The sequence below is a fragment of the Rana temporaria genome, chromosome 3, assembly GCF_905171775.1.
Source record: "Rana temporaria chromosome 3, aRanTem1.1, whole genome shotgun sequence".
Classification (NCBI taxonomy): Eukaryota; Metazoa; Chordata; class Amphibia; order Anura; family Ranidae; genus Rana; species Rana temporaria.
Window position 1 is genome coordinate 26380536 of NC_053491.1, and position 16022 is coordinate 26396557.

Sequence of the window (16022 nt, forward strand, 5' to 3'; positions counted from 1 at the left end):
CAATGTATCGGGAATCGTACAATGTATAGGGAATCGTACAATGTATAGGGAATCATACAATGTATCGGGAATCGTACAATGTATAGGGAATCGTACAATGTATAGGGAATCGTACAATGTATAGGGAATCGTACAATGTATAGGAAATCATACAATGTATAGGGAATCATGCAATGTATCGGGAACCATGCAATGTATAGGGAATCATACAATGTATCGGGAATCGTACAATGTATAGGGAATCGTACAATGTATAGGGAATCGTACAATGTATAGGGAATCGTACAATGTATAGGAAATCATGCAATGTATCGGGAATCGTACAATGTATAGGGAATCGTACAATGTATAGGGAATCATACAATGTATAGGGAATCATACAATGTATAGGGAATCGTACAATGTATAGGGAATCGTACAATGTATAGGGAATCATACAATGTATAGGGAATCATACAATCTATCGGGAATCATACAATGTATCGGGAATCACACAATGTATAGGGAACCATACAATGTATCGGGAATCATACAATGTATCGGGAATCATACAATGTATCGGGAATCGTACAATGTATAGGGAATCATACAATGTATCGGGAATCGTACAATGCATCGGGAATCATACAATGTATAGGGAATCGTACAATGTATAGGGAATCGTACAATGTATAGGGAATCATACAATGCATCGGGAATCATACAATGTATCGGGAATCATACAATGTATCGGGAATCGTACAATGCATCGGGAATCATACAATGTATAGGGAATCGTACAATGTATAGGGAATCATACAATGTATCGGGAATCATACAATGTATCGGGAATCGTACAATGTATCAGGAACCATACAATGTATAGGGAATCATACAATGTATAGGGAATCATACAATGTATCGGGAATCATACAATGTATAGGGAATCATACAATATATCGGGAATCATACAATGTATCGGGAATCATACAATGTATCGGGAATCATACAATGTATAGGGAATCATACAATGTATCGGGAATCATACAATGTATCGGGAATCATACAATGTATCGGGAATCGTACAATGTATAGGGAATCATACAATGTATCGGGAATCGTACAATGCATCGGGAATCATACAATGTATAGGGAATCGTACAATGTATAGGGAATCATACAATGTATAGGGAATCATACAATGCATCGGGAATCATACAATGTATCGGGAATCATACAATGTATCGGGAATCATACAATGTATAGGGAATCATACAATGTATAGGGAATCGTACAATGTATAGGGAATCATACAATGTATCGGGAATCGTACAATGTATAGGGAATCGTACAATGTATCAGGAACCATACAATGTATAGGGAATCATACAATGTATAGGGAATCATACAATGTATCGGGAATCATACAATGTATAGGGAATCATACAATATATCGGGAATCATACAATGTATCGGGAATCATACAATGTATCGGGAATCATACAATGTATAGGGAATCATACAATGTATAGGGAATCATACAATCTATCGGGAATCATACAATGTATAGGAAATCATACAATGTATAGGGAATCGTACAATGTATAGGGAATCGTACAATGTATAGGGAATCGTACAATGTATAGGGAATCATACAATGTATAGGGAATCATACAATGCATCGGGAATCATACAATGTATAGGGAATCATACAATGCATCGGGAATCATACAATGTATAGGGAATCATACAATGTATCGGGAATCGTACAATGTATAGGGAATCGTACAATGTATAGGGAATCGTACAATGTATCAGGAACCATACAATGTATCGGGAATCATACAATGTATAGGGAATCATACAATGTATAGGGAATCGTACAATGTATAGGGAATCATACAATGTATCGGGAATCATACAATGTATAGGGAATCGTACAATGTATAGGGAATCGTACAATGTATCGGGAATCGTACAATGTATAGGGAATCGTACAATGTATAGGGAATCGTACAATGTATCAGGAACCATACAATGTATCGGGAATCGTACAATGTATAGGGAATCGTACAATGTATAGGGAATCGTACAATGTATCGGGAATCGTACAATGTATCGGGAATCGTACAATGTATCGGGAATCGTACAATGTATAGGGAATCGTACAATGTATCGGGAATCATGCAATGTATAGGGAATCGTACAATGTATAGGGAATCGTACAATGTATAGGGAATCGTACAATGTATAGGGAATCGTACAATGTATAGGGAATCATACAATGTATAGGGAATCATAATATGTATCGGGAATCATACAATGTATAGGGAATCATACAATGTATAGGGAATCATACAATGTATAGGGAATCATACAATGTATAGGAAATCATACAATGTATCGGGAATCATACAATATGTCGGGAATCATACAATGTATCGGGAATCATACAATGTATCGGGAATCATACAATGTATCGGGAATCATACAATGTATAGGGAATCATACAATGTATAGGGAATCATACAATATATCGGGAATCATACAATGTATCGGGAATCATACAATGTATCGGGAATCATACAATGTATAGGGAATCATACAATGTATAGGGAATCATACAATCTATCGGGAATCATACAATGTATAGGAAATCATACAATGTATAGGGAATCGTACAATGTATAGGGAATCGTACAATGTATAGGGAATCATACAATGCATCGGGAATCATACAATGTATAGGGAATCATACAATGTATCGGGAATCGTACAATGTATAGGGAATCGTACAATGTATAGGGAATCATACAATGTATAGGGAATCATACAATGCATCGGGAATCATACAATGTATAGGGAATCATACAATGTATCGGGAATCGTACAATGTATAGGGAATCGTACAATGTATAGGGAATCGTACAATGTATCGGGAATCGTACAATGTATAGGGAATCGTACAATGTATAGGGAATCGTACAATGTATCAGGAACCATACAATGTATAGGGAATCATACAATGTATCGGGAATCGTACAATGTATAGGGAATCGTACAATGTATAGGGAATCGTACAATGTATCGGGAATCATACAATGTATAGGGAATCGTACAATGTATCGGGAATCGTACAATGTATAGGGAATCGTACAATGTATAGGGAATCGTACAATGTATAGGGAATCGTACAATGTATAGGGAATCGTACAATGTATAGGGAATCATACAATATATAGGGAATCATACAATGTATAGGAAATCATACAATGTATCGGGAATCGTACAATATATAGGGAATCATACAATGTATAGGGAATCATACAATGTATCGGGAATCATACAATGTATAGGGAATCGTACAATGTATAGGGAATCATACAATGTATAGGGAATCATACAATGCATAGGTAATCATACAATGTATAGGGAATCATACAATGTATCGGGAATCATACAATGTATCGGGAATCATACAATGTATAGGGAATCATACAATGCATAGGGAATCATACAATGTATAGGGAATCATACAATGTATCGGGAATCATACAATGTATCGGGAATCATACAATGTATCAAAACACGATCTGTGAAAAGCCTCTGTGAAGCTCCGAAGCTTGTCAGTGAGATACAATGTAATATTTCCCCAATCAGCACTCCACATCGGATACATTTTTTATATTAAAATAAAACTCTCATCTACAAATCACCTTCTTTAATATTTTTATTTTTAAAGTGTTACTAAACACACAACAGTGAAATCAGTCTTATAAAATATACTTGTTATAATCACTGTGGAACCAAAGGGGTTAATCCTCTAGGCTTTTTGATCCTGTATGCACAGATCCTCCTCTTCTTGCACTGCCCCCAAAATATGTCCTGATAAGACAGAGTTACTGGAGTCAGGCTGCACATGCTCAGTTTGGTGTGTATTGCTAGAGTTTTTTTTTTTTTTTTTTTCTTAGGAGTATGCATGTGATCAGGGCAGCCTTCAGAAATTGTGGGGCCCCTTACACAGCTTTAGCCCCCGCCTGACCGCCAACATTCCCCAGGGCCCGCCCACTGGCCATCCCACGTCCTCCTCCTACTCTCAGGGCCGGTGCTACTGTGGTAGTTTTACATTCCTTCACACTACCACTAGGCAAACTAGACAGCCGCCTAGGGCGCACTGCTGCCTAGGGTGCCCGGGCACTGGTTTTTCTATTCTCTTCTCTCTGCAGCAAGCAACTAAGTCTCAGCATTAGCATTCGCACATATAGCTAGATTCAGAGAGAATGGTGCAAAGTTGCGGCGGCGTAGCTTAGCGTGTTTAGGCTACGCCGCCGTAAGTTAGCTAGGCAAGTACTTGATTCTCAAAGTACTTGCCTGCTAAGTTACGGCGGCGTAGCCTAAAGCGGGCGGGCGTAAGGGCGCCTAATTCAAATGTGTGTAAGGGGGCGTGTTTTATGTTAATGGGGCTTGACCTTACGTTTTTGACGTTTTTTCTGAACTCTGCATGCGACGGGCGCCTACATTTCCCAGTGTGCATTGCGGCTAAGTACGCCGTACGGGCCTATTGATTTTGACGTGGACGTAAACAACGTAAATCCCTATTCGCGGACGACTTACGCAAACGACGTAAAAATTTCGAATTTCGAAGCGGGAACGGCGGCCATACTTTAACATTACTATTCCATCTATTAGATGGAATAACTTTAGGCCTGATAATGCCTTACGGAAACGGCGTAAATGTACTGCGGCGGCCTGGCGTACGTTCGTGAATCGGCGTATCTACTAATTTACATATTCTACGCTGACCGCAATGGAAGCGCCACCTAGCGGCCAGCCTCAATATCGCAACCTAAGATAGGACGGCGCAAGCCGTCGTATCTTAGATATGTTTAAGCGTATCTCTGTTTGAGAATACACTTAAACATACGTCGGCGTAGATTCTGAGTTAGGTCGGCGTATCTACTGATAAGCCGGCCTAACTCTTTCTGAATCTACCTAATAGTGTCAGAGGGGCAGCAGCGGTGAAGGACTGTGTCTGTGTCCCGACTCCTGAATGAATGGAAGCAAGCAAACATTCATTGATGGGCACAGGTAAGCTGCATTTGATGGGCACTGGTGAGGCTGCATTTGATGGGCGCTGATGAGGCTGCATTTGATGGGCGCTGGTGAGGCTACATTGATGGGTGCTGGTAGGCTGCATTTGATGGGTGCTGGTAGGCTGCATTTGATGGGTGCTGGTAGGCTGCATTTGATGGGCACTGGTAAAGCTACATTTGATGGGCACTGGTGAGGCTGCATTTTATGGCCACTGGTGAGGCTGCATTGATGGGCGCTGGTGAGGCTGCATTGATGGGCGTTGGCGAGGCTGCATTTTATGGGTGCTTGTGGGTGGCATTTGATGGGCACGTCATTAAAAAGGTGAGATATACATGGGCAGGGCAAAAGGGGTGGAGCCGGGGGGGGGGGGGGGACAAAATTAGGTTTTGCCTAGGGTGTCAACAATCTTTGCACCAGCCCTGCCTTCTCCATCCCATGTTCTCTATCTCATGTCCTCTTCGTCCTCCTGCAATCCTATCTCCTCCATCCCTTGTCCTCCTCCTCCAGTTCCATCTCCTTCATCCCATGTCCTCCTCCTGTCATGGGAGGAGGTCAGCGGGACATGAGGGGGCAGCAGGAAAAGTGTGCCCATTGATGCCACTGTGCCCTTTGTCGCCTCTGTGCCCATTGTCGCCGCTGTGCCCTGTAAAATGCACTTACCTTAATCCTTTGACGTCCCTCGATGTCTTCTCCCGCCTTGGTGACGCTTCAGCCAATCAGGTTACCGATAACCAGAATCGGCGAACCTGATTGGTTGAGACGGCCGTCAGTCTTATCCAAGGAACGCACCCCATACGTTCCCTGGATAAGACATCTGGGAGACGAGGGCTGTACTCGGAAAGCCTGTCAGAGCCGCTGGCTTTATCAATCTAATCCGATGGATTTTTTCGCCGGATATCCGATGAAGCTGACTTTCATCAGTCTTGCCTACACACCATCAGTCAAAAATCCGATCGTACCAAAACGCGGTGACGTACAACACTACGACAAGCCAAAAAAATGAAGTTCGATGCTTCCGAGAATGCGTCGACTTGATTCTGAGCATGCGTGGATTTTTGACCGATGGAGTTCCATACAGATGATCGTTTTTTTCTATCGTTTTTTATCCATAGGAAAAATTTAAAACATGTTCTATTTTTTTACACCGATGGAAATAAAACCGATGGGGCCCACACACGATCTGTTTGTCCGATGAAAACGGTCCGTCGTTCTGTTTTCAGCAGACAAACCGATTGTGTGTACACGGCTTTAGTGTCCAATTTGCAATATCACAGTCTCCCTGATTGCCGCCAATTACTAGATGCTATAACATTTGCGCCAATCAATAAACGCTTATTGGGATATTTTTTACCATAAATATGTAGCAGAATACATATTGACCTAAATTGATGAAGAAATTAGATTTAAAAATAAAAATAAAATATTGGGAATGTTTTATAGCAAAAAAGTAAAAAATATTGCTTTTTTTTTAAATTGTCGCTCTTTTTTTGTATGCAGTGCAAAAAATAAATACCGCAGAGGTGATCAAATACCACCAAACGAAAGCTCTATTGGTGGTAATAAAATGTTTGGGTACAGAGTCGCACGCCTGCGCAATTGTCAGTTAAAATAACACAGTGCCGAATAGCAAAAAATGGCCTGGGCATCTTTAATTATTTTTTTTCCCCAGACTAGAACTCCGCTTTAAAGGGGCGTGGTGCGTTTGAAGTACGTTTGTGGCGCATTTGCGCCGCAAGGTCTTCTTTTTTTTGTAACTGCGCTGCAATGATGAGAACTATGCCCATAGGATTACATTGATTTTGGGCTGTCTGTGCAGTTGCAGTGCAGCTCAAAATGCATCCAACGACTGCAATCGGTGTTAAAGGACCCTAATGCCGCGTACACGCGACCGTTTTTCGGGTTGTAAAAATTTACGGTTTTTTTTATGTCATTAAAAACGATCGTGTGTGGGCTCCAGAGCATTTTTCACGATGTAAAAAATGGCCATTAAAAATTTCGAAAAATGCTCTAATTTTTCACAACGTTTTTAACATCATAAAAAATGATCGTGTGTGGGCTTTAACTACGTGAAAAAAACGTGCATGCTCAGAAGCAAGTTATGAGACGGGAGCGCTCGTTCTGGTAAAACTAGCGTTCGTAATGGAGTAAGCACATTCATCACGCTGTAACAGACTGAAAAGCGCAAATCGTCTTTTACTAACACCGAATCAGCAAAAGCAGCCGCAAGGGTGGCGCCATCCGAATGGAACTTCCCCTTTATAGTGCCGTTGTATGTGTTATACGTCACCGCGCTTTTTTTTTTCACGATCGTGTGTAGGCAACGCCGTTTTAACGATCGGATTGAAAAAAACATTGTTTTTTCTAGACCATTAACCACTTAAGGACCCCTTCACGCCGATATACATCGGCAGAATGGCACGGCTGGGCACATCCACGTACCTGTACGTTGCCCTTTAAGCCCAGCCGTGGGGTCGCACGCGTGCCGCCGGCGCGTGCACGCGACCTGGTCCGAAGCTCCGTGACCGCAGCCGCGGGACCCGATCGCCGCGCGAGTCGCGCGATCGGTCCCTGAAGCTGAAGAACGGGGAGAGCTGTGTGTAAACACAGCTTCCCTGTTCTTCACTGTGGCGGCGGCATCGATCGTGTGATCCCTTTTATAGGGAATCACAATCGATGACATCACACCTAAAGCCACACCCCCCTACAGTTAGAAACACAGATGAGGTCATGCATAACCCCATCAGCGCCCCTTGTGGTTAACTCCCAAACTGCAATTGTCATTTTCACAGTAAACAATGCATTTTTAATGCATTTTTTGCTGTGAAAATGACAATGGTCCCAAAAATGTGTCAAAATTGTCCGAAGTGTCCGCCATAATGTCGCAGTCACGATAAAAATCGCTGATCGCCACCATTAGTAGTAAAAAATGTTTTTTTATAAAAATTTAATAAAACTATCCCCTATTTTGTAAACGCTATAAATTTTGCGCAAACCAATCGATAAACGCTTATTGCGATTTGTTTTACCAAAAATAGGTAGAAGAATACGTATCGGCCTAAACATCCATCCACGGATCCTAGGTGAGTTGAGCTCTGTCATTTCAAAGCCACTGTATCTAATATTTAGGGACTCATTAAAGACAGGAATAGTACCACTGGATTGGCGCAGGGCCAATGTGGTGCCCATATTTAAAAAGGGAACAAAGTCTTTACCAAGTAACTATAGACCTGTTAGTCAAACTTCTATTGTTGGGAAGATACTGGAACGTTTAATAAAAGACCACATGGATGAGTTCTTGCAGGAAAAAAACTATTTAAGCAGCAAACAACATGGATTCATGAAAGACAGAAGTTGTCAGACAAACCTGATTTCCTTTTATGAAGAGGTAAGTAAAACCCTGGACAGAGGCGTGTCTGTGGACGTGATATATTTGGATTTTGCAAAAGCGTTCGATACAGTTCCGCACACACGGCTCATGTGTAAGGTAAGGTCTACAGGATTGGATATATCAGTTTGTAAATGGATAGAAAACTGGCTGAAAGACAGAATTCAGAGAGTCGTGGTTAATGATTCTTACTCTGAATGGTCCAATGTTATCAGTGGTGTACCCCAAGGTTCAGTGCTGGGACCCTTACTTTTCAATATATTTATAAATGATATTGGGTCTGAGATCAAAAGTAAAATTTCTGTCTTTGCAGATGACACCAAGCTATGCAGTGGAATAACGTCCTTGCAGGATGTCTCCAATTTACAAGCCGACCTCAATGCTCTGTCTGATTGGGCGACTAAGTGGCAGATGAGGTTTAATGTTGATGAATGTAAAGTTATGCACTTGGGGGCTAAGAATATGCAAGCATCATACATACTAGGGGGAGTACAACTGGGGGGATCCGTAGTGGAGAAGGATCTGGGGGTTTTAGTTGATCATAAGCTCAATAATGGCATGCAATGCCAAGCTGCGGTTTCCAAAGAGAGCAAAGTCCTTTCTTGTATTAAGAGAGGTATGGACTCCAGAGACAGAGATATAATTTTGCCCCTGTACAAATCATTAGTAAGACCTCATCTGGAATATGCAGTTCAGTTTTGGGCACCAGTTCTCAAAAAGGATATCGAAGAACTGGAGAAAGTGCAGAGAAGGGCAACCAAACTGATAAGAGGCATGGAGGAGCTCAGCTATGAGGAAAGATTAGAGGAACTAAATTTATTCACTCTTGAGAAGAGGAGAATAAGGGGGGATATGATCCACATGTACAAATACATAAGAGGTCCATACAGTGAACTTGGTGTTGAGTTATTCACTTTACGGTCAACACTGAGGACAAGGGGGCACTCTTTACGTCTAGAGGAAAAGAGATTTCACCTCCAAATACGAAAAGGTTTTTTCACAGTAAGAGCTGTGAAAATGTGGAACAGACTCCCTCCAGAGGTGGTTCTGGCCAGCTCAGTAGATTGCTTTAAGAAGGGTCTGGATTCTTTCCTAAATGTACAGAATATAACTGAGTACTAAGATTTGTAGGTATAGTTGATCCAGGGTAAATCCGATTGCCTCTCGGGGGATCAGGAAGGAATTTTTTCCCCTGCTGTAGCAAATTGGATCATGCTCTGCTGGGGTTTTTTGCCTTCCTCTGGATCAACTGTGGGTATGGAGTTGGGTGTATAGGATTTTACTGTGTTTTTTTATTTTGTTTTTTGTGGTTGAACTGGATGGACTTGTGTCTTTTTTCAACCTGACTAACTATGTAACTATGTAACTATGTAAACTGAGGGAAAAAAAATGTGTATATATTTTTGGGGGATATTTATTATAGCAAAAAGTAAAAAATATAGCTTTTTTTTCAAAATTGTCGCTCTATTTTTGTTTATAGCGCAGAAAATAAAAACCACAGAGGTGATCAAATACCACCAAAAGAAAGCTCTATTTGTGGGGGAAAAAAGGACGCCAATTTTGTTTGGGAGCCACGTCGCATGACTGCGCAATTGTCAGTTAAAACGACGCAGTGCCGAATCGCAAAAAGCGCTCTGGTCTTTGACCAGCAATATGAATGAATGACTTGTATAGCGCAACGCATGCGAACTTAATCGCCTCTGGGCGCTTTTTCCAGACAGTATCTGCTTGGCTGGTGCGGTCATTTTTACCCCGTAGGATCATGACACGGGGGTTAAGTGGTTAACGTTGTTGTTTTTAACGTCATAAAAAATGGTCGTGTGTGGGCTTGTTATGAGACGGGAGCGCTCGTTCTGGTAAAACGAGCGTTCGTAATGGAGTAAGCACATTCATCACGCTGTAACAGACAGAAAAGCGCGAATCGTCTTTTACTAACACAAAATCAGCAAAAGGAGCCCCAAGGGTGGCGATATCCGCATGGAACTTCCCCTTTATAGTGCCGTCGTACGTGTTGTACGTCACCGCGCTTTGCTAGAGCATTTTTTTTCACGATCGTGTGTGGGCAACGTCGTTTTAACGATCGGATTGAAAAAAAATACTTTTTTTCTAGACCATTAAAAATGTAATTTTTTACAACCCGAAAAACGGCCGTGTGTACGCGGCATAAGACCAGCCACAGACGATTCAAATCTCAGCCAGTTCAGCAGGAATCAGCCAAGATTTGAACAATTAATGGGCAGGCTGAATCGATCAACTTGGGTACAACCAGCCTTCCGGATTTGCTTGCAATTATTGCAAGTGGTTGCCGTAGCCCCTAATGATAATCCCTGTCTTCTCCACGGGTTGCATGACAGACAGTGATGACAGGGGAATCCCTCCTGCAAGGACATTGTCTGCTCCTGGCGGGGGTAGGCGGGGGAAGACATCTACGCCGGGAGCTGACAGTTGCTCGGCAGGAGGGATTCCCCTGTCAGCACTCTCTGTGTTGATGGGAGAATCGTGCAAATTTCTTTCCTGCAACCCGTGGTTGCAAGAAAAAAATTTGCAATGTTTATGGGCTGCCTTATGCCGCGTACACACGATCATTTCTCGGGTTGTAAAAAACAACGTTTTTTTCAACTTGATCTTTAAAACGGCATTGCCTACACACGATCGTGAAAAAAAATGCTCTAGCAAAGCGCGGTGACGTACAACACGTACGACGGCACTATAAAGGGGAAGTTCCATGCGGATGACGCCACCCTTGGGGCTGCTTTTAGCTGATTTCGTGTTTGTAAAAGACGATTCACGCTTTTCTGTCTGTTACAGCGTGATGAATGTGCTTACTCCATTATGAACAGTAGTTTTACCAGAACGAGCGCTCCCGTCTCATAACTTGCTTCTGAGCATGCGCAGGTTTTTTACGTCGTTAAAGCCCACACACTACCATTTTTTACAACCCGAAAAACGACATTGTTTAACCACTTGCCTACTGTGCGCAGACAAGATTTTAGCTTCCGCCACTGCGTCGCTTTAACTGACAATTGCGCGGTCGTGCGACGTGGCTCCCAAACAAAATTGATGTCCTTTTTTTCCCCACAAATAGAACTTTCTTTTGGTGGTATTTGATCGCCTGTGCGGTTTTTATTTTTTGGGCTATAAACGAAAAAAGAGCGTAACTTTTGAAAAAAAAACAATATTTTTTACTTTTTGCTATAATAAATATCCAATTTAAAAAAAAAAAAAAAAATTCTCAGTTTAGGCCGATACGTATTCTTCTACATATTTTTGGTAAAAAAAAAAAAATCGCAATAACCTGTCTTGCGCAAAAGTTATACTGCCTACAAAATAGTTTTTTTTTTTTTTACTAGGAATGGCGGCGATCTGCGTTTTTTTTCGGGACTGCGACATTATAGCGGACACATCGGACACTTTTGACACATTTTTTTGACCTTTCACATTTATACAGTGAACAGTGCTATAAATATGCATTGATTACTGTATAAATGTGACTGGCAGGGAAGGGGTTAACCACTAGGGGGCGGGGAAGGGGTTAAATGTGTATCCTGGGTGTGTTCTAACTGTGGGGGGAGGGGGGTGACTGGGGGAGGTGACCGATGCTGTGTCCCTATGTACAAGGGACACAGATTGGTCTCCTCTCTCCCTGACAGGACGTGTATCTCTGTGTTTACACACAGAGCTCCACGTCCCTGCTCAGTTACTGGGCAATCGCGGGTGCCCGGCGGCCGCGATGCGCACTGTGTTCCCAGTGACGCGACGTGTCCGCGCACGTGCTGCCGGCGGCGCGCGCCCTAGAGGCTTTAAATGACAGGACGTCATATGACGTCCTGTCAGAACAATAGGGTATTCCGCCCGCCGTCATTTGACGGCGGGCGGGTGTCAAGTGGTTAAAAAATAGAACATGTTCAAAAACATTTGGCCCGTTTTTCAGAACCCGAAAAATGCTCTGAACCCCACACACGATCGTTTTTAATGACATTAAAAAAAAACTTTGTTTTTTTACAACCCGAAAAATGATCGTGTGTACGCGGCATTAGCCTCAGTTCTACTTTAACCACTTCAATACCGAGCACTTTCCTGCCTAGAACAATTTTCAGCTTTCAGCGCTCTCACACTTTGAATGACAATTGCGCAGTCGTGCTACCCTATAACCAAACTACATTTTTATCATTTTCTCCCCACAAATAGAGCTTTCTTTTGTTGGTATTTGATCACTTCTGGGGTTTTTATTTTTTGCTAAACTAAAAAAGACCAAAATGTATGAAAAAAAATAATGTTTTCTTTGTTTCTGTTATAACATTTTGTTTTCTCCTTCACTGACGGGCACTGATTAGGAGGCACTAATGTGTAGAAATGATGGGCACTGATTAGGAGGCACTCATATGTAGAATTGATGGGCACTTATAGGCAGCACTGATGGGCACTAATGGGCGGCACTGAGAGGCTGCACCAATGGGCACTAATAGATGGCACTGATGGGCAGCACTGATAATGAGGTACTGACAGTCATTACTGATAGGCACTGATTGGCATCTGTGAAGGACACTGACAGGCATTACTAATGGGCACTGATTGTAGGGTTGCCACCTTTTCTTCAAGCCAAACCCGAACACTTTGGGGCAGATCCACAGAGCAAGTACGCCGGCGTATCTACTTATACGCCGGCGTACTTTCAAATTTCCCGCGTCGTATCTTTAGTTTGAATCCTCAAACCAAGATACGTCGGCATCTGGGTTAGATGCAATACTTCGGCGTCCACTGGGTGGAGTTCTCAACGTTTTCCGCGTCGGGTATGCTAATTCGCTTTTTCCGACGATCCACGAACGTACGCGCTGCCATCGCATTCTCTTACGTCGTCTGTAGTCGGCTTTTTCCGGCGTATAGTTAAAGCTGCTGTTTTGCGGTATATAGTTAGACTTGCCATGTTAAGTATGGCCGTCGTTTTGCGTAAGTCGTCCGTGAATCGGGATGGACGTAATTCACGTCTATGTTAAAAAATATGACATCCTTGCGACGTCATTTAGCGCAATGCACGGCGGGAAATTTAGGGACGGCGCATGCGCAGTTCATTCGGCGCGGGGACGCGCTTCATTTAAATCAAACACGCCCCCTAATCGCCGATTTGAATTCCGCGCCGTTACGCCACTTGAGATACACTACGCCGCCGTAACTTACGGCGCAAATTCTTTATGGATTCGATTTAAAGACAGGTAAGGTACGGCGGCGTAGCGTATCTCATTGCCCTGCCCCCCCCCCCAGTGATGCCGCCCACAGTGTGACTATTTTTGTTACTTGGGGAGCCACAGCCCGGTCTGAATAATGTGTCCGGGTTTCAGTCTACCTGAAACCCAGACACATGATTTAAAACCCGGACTGTCCGGGTGAATCCCAAACAGGTGGCAACCCTAACTGATTGGCACTTTGGTAGGCACTGACTGGCACTTTGTTGGGCACTGACTGGCAGCTGATGGGCAGATGTGGTGGGCACCATTGATGGGGGCTGAGCTGATAATCAATGCGCTGATTATCATATTGTATTGTTATACGCCAATCGGCTCTCCTGTCAGCGCCAACCGAGGAACTTCCTGGTTACCATGTGATCAGTGTGATCGGTCAGAGCTGATCACATGGTAAAGAGCCTCCGTCATAGGTTCTTTACCGCGATCGGAGTTGGGGTGTGTCAGAGTGACACACCACACCACCAATCGCCGCGCTGCGCGTCCTCCGTGGGCACGTGATCGCGGTTAATCCTGCTGGACATCATATGACATCCAGTCAGGATAACTTAACCACTTTGCACACGTCATTCTGTTATATGGCGGGCAGGAAGTGGTTAAGGCTTGAGCCCCGGTTCACACTGATGTGTGGAATTTGCAGTGAGTTCTGTGTGGATTCGAACCCTGTTTATGCGAATCAACGCAGGTGTGTATGTTAAAGGGGTTTGTAAAGGTAAAAAAAAATTCCCTAAATAGCTTCCTTTCCCTTAGTGCAGTCCTCCTTCACTTACAAAAAACACAAACTCCTGCGCACAAGTGGGATCCTTGATAATTAGTCAGATGTCTACATACAGTTCTCCTTAAATGTCCAAAAACCCGTAGTAACAGAGGCCTTGCTGCCCTTCATGGATGGGGGAATCCTGATAGAAGACAAAAAGGGAGAAAGAAAGGCGCACCAGCCTCGTGTACTACCGTTTGGCAAATTTTAATGGAATAATAAAATAATGAAAACTACTCACAAACATGAAATGATAAAAGGCTTGTCAAATGATAATTGAAATACCCCTCAAACCACACTCCAGACTGTAGGGGGGGGTGGCGAGGTGCGTTGCTGCTGGCTGACGCGTTTCGAGGTGACAGAGACCTCTTCCTCAGAGCCCAGCAGTGACATGACCATCCACTTCCACTGATTAAATAGGAAAACATGTAGGCCCAGGCACCGCCCACCACCGACCACAGAAACACTCCCAGGGGCCGTCCAGACTCCACCCCCAAACAAGCAAAAACAAAGTTGAAAATAACAATGAAAATAAAATAAAATAAAATAAAATAAAAATAAAAATATATAAATAAATAAAAATGAAAATAAAAATAAAGAACAAGAAAAATAAATAAAGAAAAAAATATAATGATAAAAATGAAAATAAAAATAAAAATAAAAATAAAAAAATATATAAAAATGATGATGGTGGTAGCTGGAAGTAATGCTAATGGAGCCGAGGAAAAATGTGCGCAGCAACAATGATAGTAATAATGATGCTAAAGAAAAAATGTATAAGGTTAAATGAAATACATAAAAAATGTATATATATATATAAAGATATATAAACAAATATATGGTAATACTCAACCATCACTATTTGTAGTGACGGTGAAGTGCTGATAAGATGCACAGGGTGAGGAAGGTGTACTGTAGATCCGACGATAAGGACTACAAATGCACCCGCTACACAACATAGTCCACAGTAAAGTGATCACTGGTGACAAATGGGAGGGAGATGTACAAAAGGGGGAAAAAAAAGGGGAAAAAACAAGAAGTACACATGAGGAAGGGGAGAGAGGGAGAGGGAAGGGATGGGCAAAGAAAAACATAGACAACTTACATTGATAAAAACAAAAAAAGGGGATGCAGCGCTAATAAGTGACGAATCAGCAATATAGGTGAGTAATTGGTGATGTTAGTAGAAAAAAATCAATAATAAAAATGATCATTCCAAAGAATAAACAATTTAAGGAATAAATAAGAGAAAATCACCACGCTGCAAATAGTCCAGAAATTAATGAATGATTGCACTTAATTTTCTCTTAATTGTCCCACAAGTGAAAATGTGAAAAAAACTAAAAAAAGAAAAGATGACACGGAAAATCCATATAAAAAAGATCCATAAAGATTTCCAAGGCGGTGAAGATAGGGTGATGAAAGATGAAATTCCACACTGCACCCGTGCTTATAAAATGCCTCCTTACCGCAATTAAAGACTGTATCTCACCAGTCTCATAAAGCCTATGGGAATTGAGGTATCCCACAACCCATCCACCTGGATGATCAGAGGGCTCAGCATAGGATC